Raw genomic sequence first — 11346 nt, 5'->3', positions numbered from 1 at the left:
CCTCAGATATGCAGATGACACCACCCTTATGGCAGAAAGCAAAGAAGAACTAAAGAGCCTCTTGATGAAAGTGAAAGAGGAGAGTGAAAAAGTTGGCTTAAAGCTCAACATATAGAAAACTAAGATCATGGCATCTGGTCCCATCACTTCATGGCAAATAGATGGGAAAACAGTGGAAACAGTGACAGACTTTATTTTTTGGGACTCTAAAATCACTGCAGATGGTGACTGCAGCCATGAAATTAAAATACCCTTGCTCCTTGGAAGAAAAGTTATAATCAACCTAGACAGCATATTAAAAAGAAGAGACATTACTTTACCAATAAAGGTCCGTCTAGTCAAGGCTATAGATTTTTAGTCATGTATGGATATGAGAGCTGGACTATAAAGAAAGATGAGCACTGAAGAATTGATGCTTTTGAACTGTGATGTTGGAGAAGACTCTTGAGAGTCCCTTGGACTGCAAGGAGATCCACCCAGTCCATCCTAAAAGAGATCAGTCCTGAATATTCATTGGAAGGACTGATGCTGAAGCTGAAACTCCAATACTTTGGCCACCTGATGTGAAGAGCTGACTCATTTGAAAAGACCCTGATGCTGGGAAAGATTGAAGGCAGGAATAGAAGGGGACAACAGAGGATGAGATGGTTGGATGGCATCACCGACTCAATGGATATGAGTTTCAGTAAACTCCGAAAGTTGTTGATGGACAGGGAAATCTGGCATGCTGCATGGGGTTGCAAAAAGCCGGACTCGATTGAACAACTGAACTGAATTGAATGCTTACTAAGAACTTGTGTGTCTAGAAGCTGCTCTAGGAACTATGGAGACATTCTTGTAACTCTGTTCAGTGCAGCTGAGCTATTATTATAGTTTCATATTCTGTATCATGTTGTCATAGTTTGTTATCTCTATACACTTAGAATGAGTGAAGAACACAGCTGAAGAGGACAGTCTGAGCAGGACAATTAATAAAAGGACAAGACGCATATGATCCTAATCAGAATAGAAGGGAAATGCCTGCTCTTTTATATGGTGGTAAAATTCCTATTGAGCGTAGCATTCATTGCGTTATTCCACACTCTACATACAGTGAGAAGCACATTGGTTTGAATTTTGTCTTGCAACTTGCTTGAATTAGGTAAGTTACTTAACCCCTATCGACTTCAGCTTCTCTATAATATTAATAACAGGATTGTTGTAAGAATTAAATAACACATTCTTTGCAGAGTGCTGCACTTTGAATAGAAGGCAGTCAATGAACAGTAACTATTATTATCGTCATTAATTTAATACTAATCATTATTATTTCATGCAGCATGCTCTCAGACCCACATTGACAAAGGCTGCTCAAATAAATTGATGCTTTCCTTTTAACTGATGGTGACAAGAAGATTGCAAGCCAGTAGGTGTTCTTATTGGCATGATCCTTGCCTCTGAAAAACATAAAACGCATAATTATATCTTCATGCTAACAACGACTGAGAAGTGGTACTTTCATTTTTCCATTTTTGGTGGTGAGCTCCACTGCCCCCCACCTGGCATTCTCTGGTGAAAGATTGGATAATGGTGCTTCAGTCTATGAACTAGACGTGAACCTCTGGGCGAACCAAAACCAATCACTGCCGTCAAATAGAAACAACTGCCTGAAAAGCACCAATTTGAGCTGGTGTGTGGTTTTTGTTTTTCAAGTACAATGTAAGGAGGATCTGGGGTGAGAACAAAGAAAACAAGTTGAAATTTAAGATTCAACACAGTATTGAAAAAAAGAATAAGAGGAGTAAAGGGGGTTATTTTACAATTTACTAAGATACAAGTCTCAGCAGCCAATGTTTCTTTAACCATAAAACAATTCCTTTGTAAAAGACTCTGTGGAATACATACTTTTCCTTATTTCAGAGCCTTTGTTGTTGTTCGGTCACTAAGTCGGGTCCAACTCTCTGTGACCCCATGGACTGCAGCAGGCCAGGCTCCCCTCTCCTTCACTATCTCCCAGAGTTTGCTCAAACTCAAGTCCATTGAGTCGGTGATGCCACCCAACCATCTCATCCTCCATCATACCCTTCTCCTCCTGTCCCCAAGCTTCCCCAGCATCTGGCTCTTTGCATCAGGTGGACAAAGTATTGGAGCTTCAGCTTCAGCACAGTCCTTCCAGTGAAAGCTTATGTATGTTTTTAACCTGCTGCTGGGAAGTCATCCAGTTTAGTGATAGCTCTCCTTACCAGAGCTTTTAAAAAAATATTTATTTATCTGGCTCCGTTGGGTCTTAGTTGCAGCACTTGGGATCTTTGTTGAGTTATGTGGGACCTTTCATTGTGGCACACAGACTCTTTAGTTGCGGTGTGTGGGCTCAGTAGTTATGGCATGAGGGCTTAGTTGCTCCATGGCATGGGAGATCTTAGTTCCCTGATCAGGGATCGAACCCATGTCCCTGACATTGCAAAGCAATTTCTTAACCACTGAACCACAGGGAAGTCCCCTTACCAGAACTTTTTAATATCACACTTTCCCTAGTCTCTTTATAAAGTATGTGGCTATTGTCTTCTATTTTGAGTAAAGGTCTTATTATACTTCTTCTAAGGTAAACTGTTTCAATTTCTGTCTCATATCTTTTTTTGGAGGGGGGAGGAATAGGCAGAATCTAAATGGATAAACAGAATGATGCAATTTAAGTTAAAAGCTAAATAAGGCAGATGTAACAGAAGAATCAATTCTCACTCTCTTTCTATTTATGGATACATGCACATATTATTGTACATAATCCCCACATTACTAGCTACAGCATTAAGCTTAAAGCTGTAACCAAACGTAACTATCACTGTTCTTCACTTTGCAGTGAAACATGAAGAAGGGACAGGCTAATTAATTCTTCCTCTTAAGAATGTCAGTGACACCTTGGGAAGCCAGAATGGAGGCTGGGAACGCAGAGCAGTGATGTGGCACCACATTCTGGAATAAAAGACAGACTTGGAACTGGAAGGAGCTGACGTGCCTCATCTATCTTGCTCACGCCTTCCAGACTCATCTCTTTACTCCCTTTCTTCCTGCCACACCAGACTTTTGCTGTTTCTCAAACATTTGGTGGGACATCCCTTTTTACTGCTTCTTTGGTTTTGTGATTTCCTTTCCTGAACTTTTTTTCCTACCTTCTGCACCTAGGGGAAAAAAGTGCTTCTCCATGCAGTGATACAGAGAACATTTTGTTTTCTTGCAGGCAGAATGATGCTTCTCTTTTCTCAGCCCTGGTTTTTGTTGGGTAAACATTTTGATTGGCAGCCTGGAGTGCAGGGAGAGATGCTCCCAGGGTCTGCTGCATAACCAGTTATGATCCCCTGAAGGGCTTTCTCAGGAGGCTCTCTACAAACCTTGGCCTCTCTCTCTCTCTTTTTTTTTTTTTTTTTGCTGAGTTGATGCACAAGCTGAGGCTGGAAACTGATGACTTGGGATGTTGGAGAGATTAGAGGGGTGCGAGGGATGAGAGGGGAGAAATGATGCAGGTAGGACCTGGAGAAAAACTTGAGCAAGGAAAAGAAATATCTCACAGGGGTTTAAAAATTTGTGTTTACTCTTTTGTGCATGATTTAACACTGTCTCCATCTCTCCAACAAATCTTCAGTGTGAATTGCTAATACAATTGGCCCTACTCTTGGACTTTGGGCAAAACCTTTATATTAGGCTCCAGACTGAGAACTGAAGTTCCCTGTGGGAGGCTCACAACCTGTGAATGACTTCAGGAGTGAAGGCCTATCTTCCAGTGCCATCTCTTCCAGGCAGTCCTCCATGATAGCCCTATCATGGAGTTGATGTTTCTCCTCTGAATGTTAAGCACTTTATTCATCAGCAAGCAGAGCTGAGTCCATGATCTGGGGTTATTAATTCATGTGTTTGGCTCACCCACTAGACTATGAGTTACTGGAAATCAGGGTGCTAGGCTTTTTTGATCCAGTGTCCCTAGTATGGACTTGTATAGATCTAGAATTGGTGGCCAGTGAATGGTGGAAATGGGTTGTCTGGTCCACTTCTACATATGGCATCTTCAGGTGTGATTGCTTTTGGTATGGCATCATCCTGATGTAGTGCATTAAAGGAAGCTGTTCTAGGCACCTTTCAGGTCTTCCTTGCTGGGCCATCTGATGCAAGAATACTATTGGCTCAGGCTTTCCATAGTTAGACATTTTGCTTACAGGTTTAATGAGAATGTTCACCTTTCTCTGTAGCAGCTGGGAAGTTGTGTTTTTCTTAACTGCTGACCTTCTTACACCACTTGGGAATGTGACATCCATTTAGGCCAGTGGGTGTGCAGGCCAAGGATTTGGGATTATAACCAGATCACCCTCTCTCTTGAAATAGTTTTGAAAAAGAATTCCTAAGCAAAATAACTATGAAGAACATTTCAGGACACAATAGGAATGAATTGAAAAGAGAAATGAATATTTACCTATAAGTTGAGGACAAAGAAGGAGGGCCAGACAGTGGGTTTTTTTAAAACTTTTATTTTGTACTGGGGTATAGCTGATTAATAAGCTTCCCTGGTGGCTCAGACGGTAAAGAATTTGCCTGCAATGTGGGAGACCTGGGTTCAATCCCTGGGTTGGGAAGATCCCCTGGAGGAGGGCATGGCAACCTACTCCAGTATTCTTGCCTGGAGAATCCCCAAGGACAGAGGAGCCCTGAGGGCTACAGTCCATGGGGTTGCAAAGAGTCAGACACAACTGGGTGACTGAACACACACATAGCTGATTAACAATGTTGTAATAGTTTCTGGTGGACAGCAAAGGGACTCACCCATGCATATACACGTATCCATTCTCCCCCATGGAGAAGGCAATGGCACCCCACTCCAGTACTCTTGCCTGGAAAATCCCATGGACGGAGGGGCCTGGTGGGCTGCAGTCCATGGGGTCGCTAGGAGTCGGACACGACTGAGCGACTTCGCTTTCACTTTTCACTTTCATGCACTGGAGAAGGAAATGGCAACCCACTCCAGTGTTCTTGCCTGGAGAATCCCATGGATGGAGGAGCCTGATAGGCTGTAGTCCATGGGGTCACTAAGAGTCGGATACGACTGAGCGACTTCACTTTCACTTTTCACTTTCCTGCATTGGAGAAGGAAATGGCAACCCACTCCAGTGTTCTTGCCTGGAGAATCCCAGGGATGGGGGAGCCTGGTGGGTTGCCGTCTATGGGGTCGCACAGAGTCGGACACGACTGAAGCGACTTAGCAGCAGCAGCAGCATTCTCCCCCAAGCTCCCCTCCCATCTAGGCTGCCATGTAACATTGAACAGAGTTTCCTGTGCTATACAATAGGTCTTTGTTGATTATCCATTTTAAATATAGCAGAGTATAGATGTCCATCCCAAACTCCCTAATTATTCCTTCCTCCCTTTCCTCCCCCCCTGCCCCCATAATCATAAGTCCATTCTTTTAAGTCTGTGAGTCTGTTTCTATTTTGTAAATAAGGGCATTTGTATCATTCCTCTTTCGATTCTGCACATGAGGCTTATCTCTTTCTCCGTCTGGCTTGTTTCACTCAGTATGACAGTCTCTAGGTCCATTCATGTTGCGGCAAATGGCATTATTTCATTCTTTTAAATGGCTTGGTAATATTCCACTGTATATACGTACCACATCTTCTTTATCCATTCCTCTGTTGATAGACATTTAGGTTGCTTTCATGTCTTGGCTATTGTGAACAGAGCGGTAATGAACACTGGGGTGAATGGTATCCTTTCAAACCATGGTTTTCCTCAGATATATGCCTAGGGGTGGGACTGCAGAGTCATGGTAGCTCTAGTTTTAGATTTTTAAGGAACTTCCACACTGTTTTCCGTAAAACCTGGGTGTTTGTTCTGTAGAATGGTACTTGCCGCTTGATTGAATGATGAAAAGTTTGTGTGTGTGTGAGTGAGTGAGTGAGTGAAGGATGTGGGGGAGAATGTGTGTGAGAGGGAGTTTACCAAGTTAACTTTTCTGATCTCTTCCTCTATAAAATATCATCTTCTGGGGTGAGACTTTGGAGGGGGATATAGTTGGTTCATTTTCAAGCATACTAAATAGCTTCCTGCATGGCTAATTTGGGAGTTCTCTGATTCCATAATTTTTCTATCACGGTTCCGTTCAGCAAATGACCATGGAAGGGTGAAAGTGTTAGTACAATTGTTAGATTCTTGGGCTTTGGAGCTAGATAGAGAGATCAGTCATGTTATACCTGTGTAAACAGTTGCCTTCAGGTTAAAGAGCAAATTTCTTCACACTTGTATCACATTAGACAGTTATGTCCAGTGGGTACTTGATGGAGTTTGATATTAGGACAAACATTAATAATAAGTGTATTTTCCAGGTCCACTTTTCAATTCTGTGACCTTGTATAAGTTACTTAGCTTCCTTGAGTCTCTGTTTCCCTGTCTGTACAGTGTGGAAAATGGTACCCTTCATACGATTGTGTGGGATGAACTGAGCTAAGGTGTACAGAAAGACCATGGTAAAGAGCAGTGATGATGGTGTGGGTGTGGGTGATGGCAATTGGGTCAGAGTCAGCTATTTGCTGCCCTTTATCTTTATTTTGTTTTCTTCCCTTAGGAAAAGATGCCTGGTGTGTGTCAGGGTGACCGTGTGCCAGTGCCCATCACATTTGCCAGGCTTCCTTGAAGCTAGGTGTGAGCGTGTGAACATTTCTGGCCACAAGGCAAGCTGAAGTTTGTGGGCAGAAGATTTTGGAAAGCTCCTTAAAGGAGAGACAGCCCATTTGTCCTTCCCTGCTTGCTCCTTCCTGGTGCCCTGGCTTTCAGAGGTGATGGCAAGTGCTCCGCAGCCATCTGGATCCTAAAGTAACCTTGATGATGGAAGCTATGCTCGGAGGGTGACAGAGCAGACACATAAAGCTGGGTTCCTGATTTACATTGTATCTCCTTACCAGAGCTTCTTTTAGGTGAGAGAATTGTCTCAGTCATACGTTTTGTGTGTTTGTTGTTTTCATTTTATTAGCAAATTTAATTCTGATAGACAGTGATGATGAGGATTATTTCTTTTCAGAGTTCAAGAGGAGCATTTCTTTGGGGATTTTACAAATATTGCATCTTTTCAGTTGCTTTCCAACTGGGTCAGTCTGCTGGAGCAGGCATCAGAGGTAAATGTTGGGATAAGGAAAAAATGGGGCTCTAAAAGGCCAGTCCAGGGAAAAATAAGATGTTTAGGAGAGTTCTGTACTTCCCAGTTGCGTCACCTTGGACAAGTCAGATAACAGCTCTAACTTCAGACTTTTACTTAAGAGCTGCAGCAGGAAGTGAGTGAGATCATTATTACATGATACTGTTCATAGTAATTACACAAATAATGTTTCTTTTTACTGATTTACTAAAATAGACATTGAGAGGACCTGCCTCTTGGCCATCAAAAAGTAGGTGGAAATATTTTTACTTGTCTGAATTGGCATGCTTCGACAAATAAAAAGCTCACTGTTTCTTTCCTGCAATTTTTCACTCTGGTCATACTCTGCACTTTCTGATCTCCTGGATGCTTGTTTGTGGCTGCTGAGAAGCCTGGGCTTCCAGGCCCCAGGGGAGGTGGGGTGGCGGGGAGGGCAGAGAGGGTGGATACCATCTTTCAACTTCCATTCCAGAGCCCCCGGCATGTCTCTGCCCATAGCAGAGCCGATGACTTTTCTTTTCCCCTGGGATGTTATGCTAAACACAATTACATGCAGCATTTGACAACAGAGCCAGTAATTTATGTGCTGCTCGAATGAAGAAGGAGAAGAGTAATCGAGATGAATATCAATGTGCTCTGAAAAGACACCACATTTCCCCATCTCTTCCAGGAATCTGGGACTGGTTATGGAAGGGAGGATGTTAATTGATCACTTGGTGGATTGAGTATTTATAAAACCCATCTGCCTTTAGACTGATATGTAGGGAAGATGCATTATCTGTTCCCTGTTCCCATCCCAAGGATGACTTGGGATTGGGATGGGGGTGAGTGGGAACAGAAGTTAGCATCAGATTGTCGGCTTGCAAATGGTTGATGAGACCATGGGCCCTGTGAAATCTTGAGACTGCTATTACACCTCTTTGAATCTCAGTTTGTAATCTTTAAGTGAAGGATCAGAACCCTATGGTATTGGGTTGTTCTTAGGTTAAATGAGATACATTATTTAGAGCACCTGGAGCAGTTGCTGATCTGGGACAAAATAGGTGGTCCAGAATTCTATCCCTTCTTGTGATTGAAGGACTGAACCTCACTCCTGTCAGCCTTTGTGGCAATTTCTGTAAAGTTTTAACAGATCCTTCCATTACATTAAAAGATGGCTACTGTACTCTTTAGCTTCTCTGTAAGCAGACATCGTTTTGAGGAACCAGTGTGTGTGTGTGTGTGTAAATTCAGACATCTTACAGTTTCTATTTTCCATTGACAGTAAATAAAAAATAACCATTGCCATACTGTCATCTCTTTGCTAAACTGGAGTATAGTTGCTTTACAATATTGTTTAGTGTCTACTCTACAGCAGGGCAAATCAACTACATATATACATATATCCCATCTTTTTTTGGATTTCCTTCCCACTTAGGTCACCACAGAGCATTGACCGAGTAGAGTCGCTGTGTATACGATCAGATATCATTGGTTATCTGTTTTATACACGGTAACGATAGTGTGTGTAAATCAATCCCAAATCTTCCAGTTCGTTCCGTCCCCCTTCCCCCCTTGGTATCCAAATGTTTGTTCTCTGCGTCTGTGTCTCTATTTCTGCTTTGCAAATAAGTTCATCTATACCATTTTTCTAGATTACACTTATATGCATTAATGTATGATTTTTGCTTTTCTCTTGGTGACTTACTTCACGTTGTATAATAGTCTCTGGGTCCATCCATGTCTCTACAAATGAACCAGTTTCAATCCTCTTAATGGCTGAGTATATATTTTTTGTACTCCATTTTTAATATTCCGTTAAAAATGTGTATACATGTATACACCACATTTTTAAAATCTGTTCACCTGTTGCTGGACATTTAGGTTGCTTCCACATCTTAGCTGTTGTAAACAATGCTGCAATAAACATTGGACGTGTGCGTCTTTTAATATTATGGTTTTACCCAGGTGTATATGCCCAGGAGAGGGGATTGCTGGGTCATATGGTAGCTCTATTTTTAGTTTTTTAAGGAACCTCAAGACTGGTTCTCCACAGAGGCTGTGCCAATTTACGTTCCCACCAACAGTGCAAGAGGGCTCTTTTTTTAGCATCTCTTTCAATGCAGGTGCTTCTTTTTCTTCCTGAACTAGACTCTGATATCCAGGCCATTTTTCCCCAGTATCGGAGCTGGGTCTCTTTCCTCCCCATGTTACCTTCAAGGCAGATTGAGAAATACTCCAGATTAATCCAAGTCTCAGCTCTTCTCTTAGAAGGGTGACAAATAGGGGCCTCGGATTTTATTTTCAGGAGAAAGAAACAATGTCATTGGCAAGACCTGGCCTGTTGTTCCTGTTAGGGGGTCCCAGGAAGGGCCTTTTACTATGTGTGACCCATGGACACCAGTCCAGAAAAAATTCTTTTTGGAGAAAGCCTTCAAGAAGAGACATTATCTTACCGTCCTTTCTCACTGGCTCCCCAGAGCTCTTCACTGCTTTGCACTCCTGGGTTGGGGCTTCCACTTCCCTTTAACTTCATCTGGCTCCTCATTTGGTTCCCTGGCTGATCCCCGCCCCCCACCCTACAGCCTGAGGCCTAGGAGTTTTCAACTCTGCCCTTGTGAACCCATAGCTGTTCTCTACCCTCCAAGAATGCTGAGGCACTGGGGTAGATCCAGCCTTGCTGATGGCCTAGAATGCTGTTATTCCTCTGAGTGACCAGGATGATTGACGAGTGAGGCAACTCCAGTAGTCTGGTTTGTTTTCTTTTATGAGGAATTGGCGCCTGAGCATGTCTCCCTTTAACCTGGGGAAAGTCAGTGCTCATTTTCTGTTTCTTTTCATGGCTGTTTTGCCGCAGTCAGCACATAGCAGGTGCTTAGTCTCTGTCTGTAGCACAAAGTAGAATTGAAAGCCTCAGCTCATGTCCAGTGGCTTCAATCTATGCTTTGTCATTGGAGCCGGAGTCTCCCCAGACTCCTGCTCCCCAGTTCCTGGGCTGAAACCAAAGCTCTTGGACATAGTGGTGATGTTGGCTGCCCAGAATCCCTGTGACTGATTCTGGCTCAACTGGCATGGTGCTTACACTCTGGTCAGCATTGGTTGTGTTCTCTACAGCCCCTGCAGCCTCGGGTTTGCCTGGCCTACCCCTCAGAATAGGCTGAGCATCCTGCTGAAAAGCCAGCAAGGAAGAGCCATTGCTCCATCTCACAGTGGTTCTCTTTTCCCCAGAGGTCATATCTTCATCTCCCCTTCTTCTTGGCCACTCCTCATCTCATCCACTTCTTAAGGCTCAGTGTGATTGTTGTTCCAGTGTGTCTTTTTGGGCTTCTTCCACGTGGCAGGAGAACCTAAGGAGCCTTAAAGGGCTGGGTCTTTGGTGCCTCCTTTTCCTCTCTTTCCATCCTTACTTTACAGAGTGGTTTCTGGGAGTTAATGGAAAGGCCTGGGTAGAGCAGCTGTCTCCTGAATGTAGTAAAATGTTTAGAAATGTACAGAAGCTTTTTAAAGACAGGGTTAGAAATCACATGGTTGCAACATGCATCTCTTATGCTCATATTGTATTTATTCCAGTCAATCATGAACCTAATCAGTCAACCAACTCACCAATCCATCAGTTGGATAATAGAGATTTATTGAGCTTCTGATGTGAGCTCAGCCATGTTGTAAGCTCGGGGAACACAGAACAAGGGAAAAGGCACAGCTCCCGCTCTGAGGCACTTACAATCCAGTTGAGGAGAAAAGATAAACGCTCATGTTGCTACAGAAAACCCCACAAGGCAGTTGTTAATTGCTTGCTGCATTCTCCGTGTGTGTGTGTGTGTGTGTGTGTGTGTGTAACACCTGCCTTGCGGGAGGTAGTGTGGCGACATGAAGCCAACTCAGGTGTGAGGATCAGAGAAACCAGGTTTGAATCCTGTTCCCCCCTGTCTTCCTAGTTGTGAGGCTTTGCACTCTGAATCATTAGCTAAAAACATTTGTTGAAGACTTTTTGCGCACATCACCCAACTGCAAAGTGCTGGGGGATGGCAGGAGAAAGGCGAGGCGTGACGCCCACCCTTGAGCTGCAGTCTCAACAGAGGCAGCGAGACAAAACAGCAGATGACAACATCCTCCTCTGCGTTGGCCCTGGAATGGGTGAAGGGGAGCCTGTAACTGTGAACATATGCCCTGCCAGCTTCACACAGGGATAGGATTTATGGCTCCATAGTGTGCAATTGGAA

The sequence above is a fragment of the Bos mutus genome, chromosome 28 (assembly GCF_027580195.1).
Source record: "Bos mutus isolate GX-2022 chromosome 28, NWIPB_WYAK_1.1, whole genome shotgun sequence".
Lineage (NCBI taxonomy): Eukaryota > Metazoa > Chordata > Mammalia > Artiodactyla > Bovidae > Bos > Bos mutus.
This window is presented reverse-complemented; position numbering follows the sequence as displayed.